Source organism: Haplochromis burtoni, unplaced genomic scaffold (assembly GCF_018398535.1).
Source record: "Haplochromis burtoni strain Fernald_Lab_line unplaced genomic scaffold, NCSU_Asbu1 Contig_144, whole genome shotgun sequence".
NCBI classification, from domain to species: domain Eukaryota; kingdom Metazoa; phylum Chordata; class Actinopteri; order Cichliformes; family Cichlidae; genus Haplochromis; species Haplochromis burtoni.
The window spans coordinates 714,570-720,569 of record NW_024582505.1 but is presented as its reverse complement, the minus strand read 5'-3'; the positions used below and the strand labels follow the sequence as shown (position 1 = coordinate 720,569).

General features: G+C 39.0%; 1 protein-coding gene across 1 annotated transcript in view; it reads right to left on the bottom strand.

The window, feature by feature from the left end:
- Positions 1–6,000, bottom strand: part of rtn4rl1b (reticulon 4 receptor-like 1b) — a 152,120-nt gene that overhangs the window by 14,680 nt on the left and 131,440 nt on the right. The window lies entirely within an intron of this gene.

Below are 6,000 nucleotides of genomic sequence, written 5' to 3'. Positions count from 1 at the left end.
AAAAAAAAAAAGCCTGCACAGGGAAAAACAATTCAATGTGGTTCATATGTTCAAAAGATGACCAACAGATGCGAGGACGAAACACGGTGGAAGTCAGAGCTGAAAGACGATCTAGAGGCAGACGTGGTACGCAATACAAGCATGAGTGTATATTAAGTGCTGTGTACACACAGTGTACAAATGAATGTGCAGGTGCTCACTCTCATGAAGTACATAAATTGATACAGGTCAACTGTGTTAGGTTTACAAATTAACACAAATGAACAAATGAGCAAGTAAGCAAATGAAAACTCCATTCAAATTCTGCATTTAGAGTGCCAAACGCTCAATGCGAGCGAGTTTAGAAAAGCAGCCTGTTTCAGAAGTTAGCGAATACAATTGTAAACACCCAAAATTCAGTAGAGAAAGCCAGTGCCTTGTAGCAGCAGAATGAAAGTCCTAAAAAACTGCTTAAACCCTTGGTTTTCCTCAACATTTCACATATTTGTGGGTGTGACCATTAAAATACCAAAAACAGGACGCTGTCAAAGTCACCATCTAATTAAAAAAGCAAATGTAGAAAAGGACAAAAAAAAAAAAGCAAGAAACTGTTAAAAGGTAAGCCATAGCTTGTTCCTTCCACCCATAAGATAAATACACTCACTCGCCACTTCATTAAGTACTCCTATTCAACTGTTTATTAATGCGCATCAGCCCATCCCATTGCTGCAGCTTAATGCGTTTAAGCATGTAGAGATGGTCAAGGTGCCCTGTTTAAATTCAAGTACCAGAATGGGATAGCAAGAGGATTTTAGTTAATTTGACATGGTTGTTGGTGCCAAAGAGGCTTGTCTGAGTTTTTCAGACCCTGCTGATGTATTTAGATTGTAACATACAGGCATCTCTAGGGTTTACAAAAAAAAATGTCCAGTGAGCAGCAGTTCTTTGGGTGAAAATGTCTTCATTATGACCAGAAAGCTGATAAGAAGCTGATGCCCCAAACACTGAACGTTAAAGCAGATGTGCTACAGCACACTGGGTGCAGCTCCTGTCTGCTAAGAACAGGAAATTGAGGCTACAACTGATATGGGCTCAACAAATTTAGACAATGGAGCATTAGAAAAACATTGACTGGACTGATAAATCTCACCTTCTGCTGCAGCATGTGGATCGTAGAAATTTGGAAATAAACAACATGAAAGCTTGGTCCATCCTGCTTTGTATCGATAATTCAGCCTGCTGTTGGTGTAATGGCGTGGGCAATATTTTTGTGGCACACTTTGGTCCCCGTAGTACCAACTGAGCGTCATTTAAACGCCACAGTCTATCTGAGTATTGTTACTGACCATGTCTATCTCTTTAGTGTGCTGCCAGCAGGATATGGTACCATGTCAGAAAGCTCAAAACAGCGTAACTAGTTTCTTGAACATGATAGTGAATTCTCTGTACACAAATGGCTTTTAGAGTCACCAGATTCCAATTAAAAAGAGCAGCTTTAGGATGTGGTAAAATGGGCAATTCACATCAATCTCAGGTTAATGTTTCCAGCATCTTGTTGGGTCTACGCCATGAAGGATTAAGTCAGTTCTGAAGGCAAAAGGGGTTCAACCGACTACTAAAACAATGGCTATGAATGTATATACCAAAACATTCACAAAAACTTGCAAAGAACGTCTGCACTGTAATAATTCACCTTGCTATTAATATGCACTAAAATCCCCCGAATGTTTAATGTGCTTCGTAGCTGATACAATAGCAAAGAATAAGTCCTGAAACTACTGTATGTGTGTTGGGAACCTATGTTATAAATCACCAAAGATTCTTCAGAACCATTTTTGGAGCTAATTTCCATATATTTTAGCATGATTTGTTTTCCTTAGCTCTGAGCTGCTATTAGAATCGATCATCGCTGTGATTAAGGTGACTGCACACACTGTCACTGAAAAACAAAAAAGTACAAACTTTCAGCACATTTCATATCCTAGTGAGAAAAAACCAGGTAAAATATAAAATCTGTTTTACTTCCAATATAGACTCAATTGAACTATAATTAACAGAGTGTGCTCATACAGCAATGCAGTGCAAAAAAGATGAGATGCAGTAATGGTACATTTCTAGCAAAAGTCTTCATTAAAACCAGTTGATTGGGGAAACCCTGTCATAATGCAAATGAGAGCCTGTGCTTGTGTTTATTGTTCTGAAAGGGTGGTGGAGCTTGGAACAGAATACAAAAGAGCCAAAGAAGAGGAGCGAGGGGAAGACGTGAAGTGGAGGACCTTGATCTTAAGAGAGTAATCCCTTTTCATTAAGTGTAGTTTTTCAAATCCTGAGAGCTTCACCATTGATCCTTGGGTAATGTCAATTCATTAATGTACTGGGCCTCTACAGGCCTTATCACCTTGAAGGCCCCCAACACTTTCCCCCAACAAACACACTCAGCATTTACTGTAACTTTTGATTCATGAGAGGGGAAAAAGACTTTGTTGAGTTCAGTTTTCATTGAATCACATTTAGACCCGTTTTTCTCCTGATTGGATTCTATCTTGGTCTTTCCACTTTTTTATTCAAACTGTTCTGTCTTCATTCAGTTCATCTTTGGTTTCATATAGTCTAGCTCCAGCTGAGCATGATAACTTATCATTTCATTCGCTCCATTCTCTGCAGCGTATTAGAGTTGCCCTTGAGTCACTTGTGTGTCTCCATTTAACAAATGCACACATACAGTACCTGTGCCTGTTTATGGATGCTTCACTCCTGAGAGACAGTTATAAAGTCCCTCCAGTCCTGAGTAAACAGTGACAGCTCATGAATGTTATCTCTTGCATTTTTATAAATGGATAGTTAATTACTGTTCCTCTTCACGACCTGTCTCTGCAATTATTTACTCCCCTCCTTGCTCATGCCATGTCCCCCTTGCTGTTTAATTGATTCTGTTGTTCTTTCCCAAAACTACAAAGCAGGAGGCTTTGCTGGATAAAACACAGCCACTGTCTAGTTATGATTAAAGAAAGCACGGTCTGGCTGTTAGAGATACTATAGCAGCTTATGGGATTTAGTGAGCCAGTTAAAAAAGGAAAAAAAAACACAACACCAAACCAAAGATTCACTTCAAAGTGTCCCATTGCCAAAACCCTAAAAAAATATATAACACAATAATTCATTCTTGACTCCATATGCTTTGCTAGTTGTCTATGAAGTGAAATCTGAGGATCATGAAAAATCGCCTCGTCTTTTCAGAAAACATGCTGGTGTTTCATCATGTCAAGAGAGCTGCTGCTTTTGCCACAACTCTGCCATTTCAAGTTTCTGTTTTGCTTTCCTGCTCTCCATTGTAAACCTGAACCCTCTGGAGGCAAACCACACTCGGCTTTGTGAGTGCTTCCCCCTCCTTCTCAGCTGCTTGTCTGCATGCAACTACCACTCACTAGTGAGTGCTCCCAATCCTCTCTCTCCTTATAAAGCCAAGTGCTTTGCTGCAGACGTTCCACAGATAAGTGGTTTATTCCCCCCCCCCACCACCCCCACAGTGATGGCCAGAGACTAATTTTTGTTGCATGTAATGACTTGGTCCCTTGAACTCTTTTGACATGTGACCAAACAGAGAGCCTTCCACTGAATATTGCAGCAAGTTATAAACAACAATGATATTCAGACGAACAGCTGCAAAAGAAGATGTCAGGCCCTGTCTCAGTTCATATGGGTGGATGATGAAACATGATTCCCTCCAGCCACTTTCCCTCCATCTCTCCTTGAAGATGGATAAGGAAAACTAAAGTCAAGGACGAAGAGCGAGAGAGAGAGAGAGAGAGAGATAGAGAGAGAGAGAGAGAGAGAGAGAGAGAGAGAGAGAGAGAGAGAGAGAGAGAGAGAGAAAACCAGTGAGGGGTTTGTTTACACAAGAAATTGTGAGGGTGGAGTTTCAAAGAAAGGAAAAAAGGCAGAAAAAAATGAAAGACAATGAGACAGTGTAAAGACAGAGAAAGAAGGGAGGGGAAACCTATGGATGCTAAGTTGAATTTTAAGTGAGCTGTAAAGGAGGAATACAATTATAAAGCACCTTATCCTGTGTGTGGTATTCAGTTTTTCCAAAATCTGATAACAGTACCGTATTTGCCTGGCGCTTTTTAGAAGAAATGGCTATAGTGCCATCAACCAATTTAACCTTAGTATTATGAGGTTACTACCACAAGTCCGCATATAGAAATTCTAATGCACAGCTGTTTTAATGCTAGCAAGTTATAATATTGTTAGCATTCCTGCACTATTATTCATTTGTTTTGCCTCATAGGAATATGTTTGATTCCACATTATTACCCACAATTTCTGACCCCCTTACCCATATTATATACTATATGATAATTTTTCAATTGCATAATAATAAGTTACTTGGTAATTAAGTGGTAATAACTTGCTATTTCTCTACTACTATCTTGTGTTTCCACCTTATTACCACATAATTGTTGAGTTGTTATAGAAAATGCTTATAAATATTCCTCTCTTCATATTTATTGTATGCCCACCTCTTTTATCAGAAAGCTAACTGGGATGTTGGTGAAAAACAGCACAAAGATCAGTTTTCATAAAATTGTTGTGGCTAAAACTGATCCTCAGTCACATGTCTAAGAAAATAAAGGCAACATCAGCAGTACTGCCTCCATATACAGGAAGTCACTGTTACTGTGACTGATCAGCAACTGCAAAGTTATATTGCAAACGTCGTCTGTTAAAGGCAAAATATAATTACAGTAACATGTTTCTTTGTAATGCATTCTTTTGTGAGTGTTGGTATGCATGTGTGGGTTTTCTCCGAGTAATTACAGATTACTTGCATACTGTGTATTTAGAAGCATCTGCATACAATCTAAAACAGAAAAGCATAAGAAGGACAGAAGAGGATGTTAAGCTAAATTGAAAAAAGTGTTGTTTGTTTAACAGAAATGCACTTGTAATTGATATAGTCTGCAAGAATAATTGCATTTAATTATAGCCATGGACGTAAAGAAAATTGAATTTGAGATGGAAAAAGATAAGAGACAGTAGGAAAGGAAAGAAATGAAAGTAAGACAGTGATCCAAAGGCTCCTCTGTGGAATAAGTTAGAGATTACTCTTTTGGTTTTTGTGTGCAATGCAGGACTCCTTCACAGCAGACTGACCGAGCCTCATAAAGCACCCCTGCCTTGCATATCTCCCCATTGGGGCTATTATCTTCACACCTCTCTGCCCTCACCACCACAGATGTTAGCTCCTCACCATGTCATTGCCTCTCACCTACCTATTTTGCTCTACCCTGAAGCAGAATCGTTGGTAGGGCTGTTTCAAAGGTTAAACTGGGCCCCAGTCAGCCATGCAAAGCTGTAACGGCAAAAGCCCAAACTCAAATAGACGGAGTTTGCCAAAGTGATTCTTTCTGTTTAACTCACAATGCTGAAAAAATAGCAAATGTGAGGCATGTAAGGTGCTTTTAAAAGAGTTAAAATGCATTTTGCAAAAGAGGGAACAACAGCTAAAATCATTACGTGCCAAAAGTATTTCACCACTTGGATTAAATATAGCATTTTAACAGTCTCAATATGAATACAGTTTAATAAAACAAAACCTTGTCATGTCCTTTCTGAGGGTAAGTCAACTAAAAGTGTAAGTCTTGCAATATTCCACAGTTCTTACTGTAAATAAATTCCCTGAAAAAGCAGAAAACAACAATGAATGGACATTGTTTGTGTAGCTTGTTCCTCTGTGGCATGACCTCTATTGTTGCCCAAGCACTATAAAAATCACACAATTTAGCTTCACTCTAGCGCTGTGTTCCTTCATTACCATAAATATTGACACTGCAGTTTATACTGAATGAATCCAAAATACCTATCTGCTCCAGTAAAGACTCAGCAGAGTAACTATGGTGTCTTTGTCCATATCTGAAAATACTCCCCAAATTACATTTTTACTTCTGTTTGAGTAATGTGTGGCAAAAATCGAGCACCTTGCTCTTTGAGGACCCTTACCTCTTTCTTTCAAAACAAGCT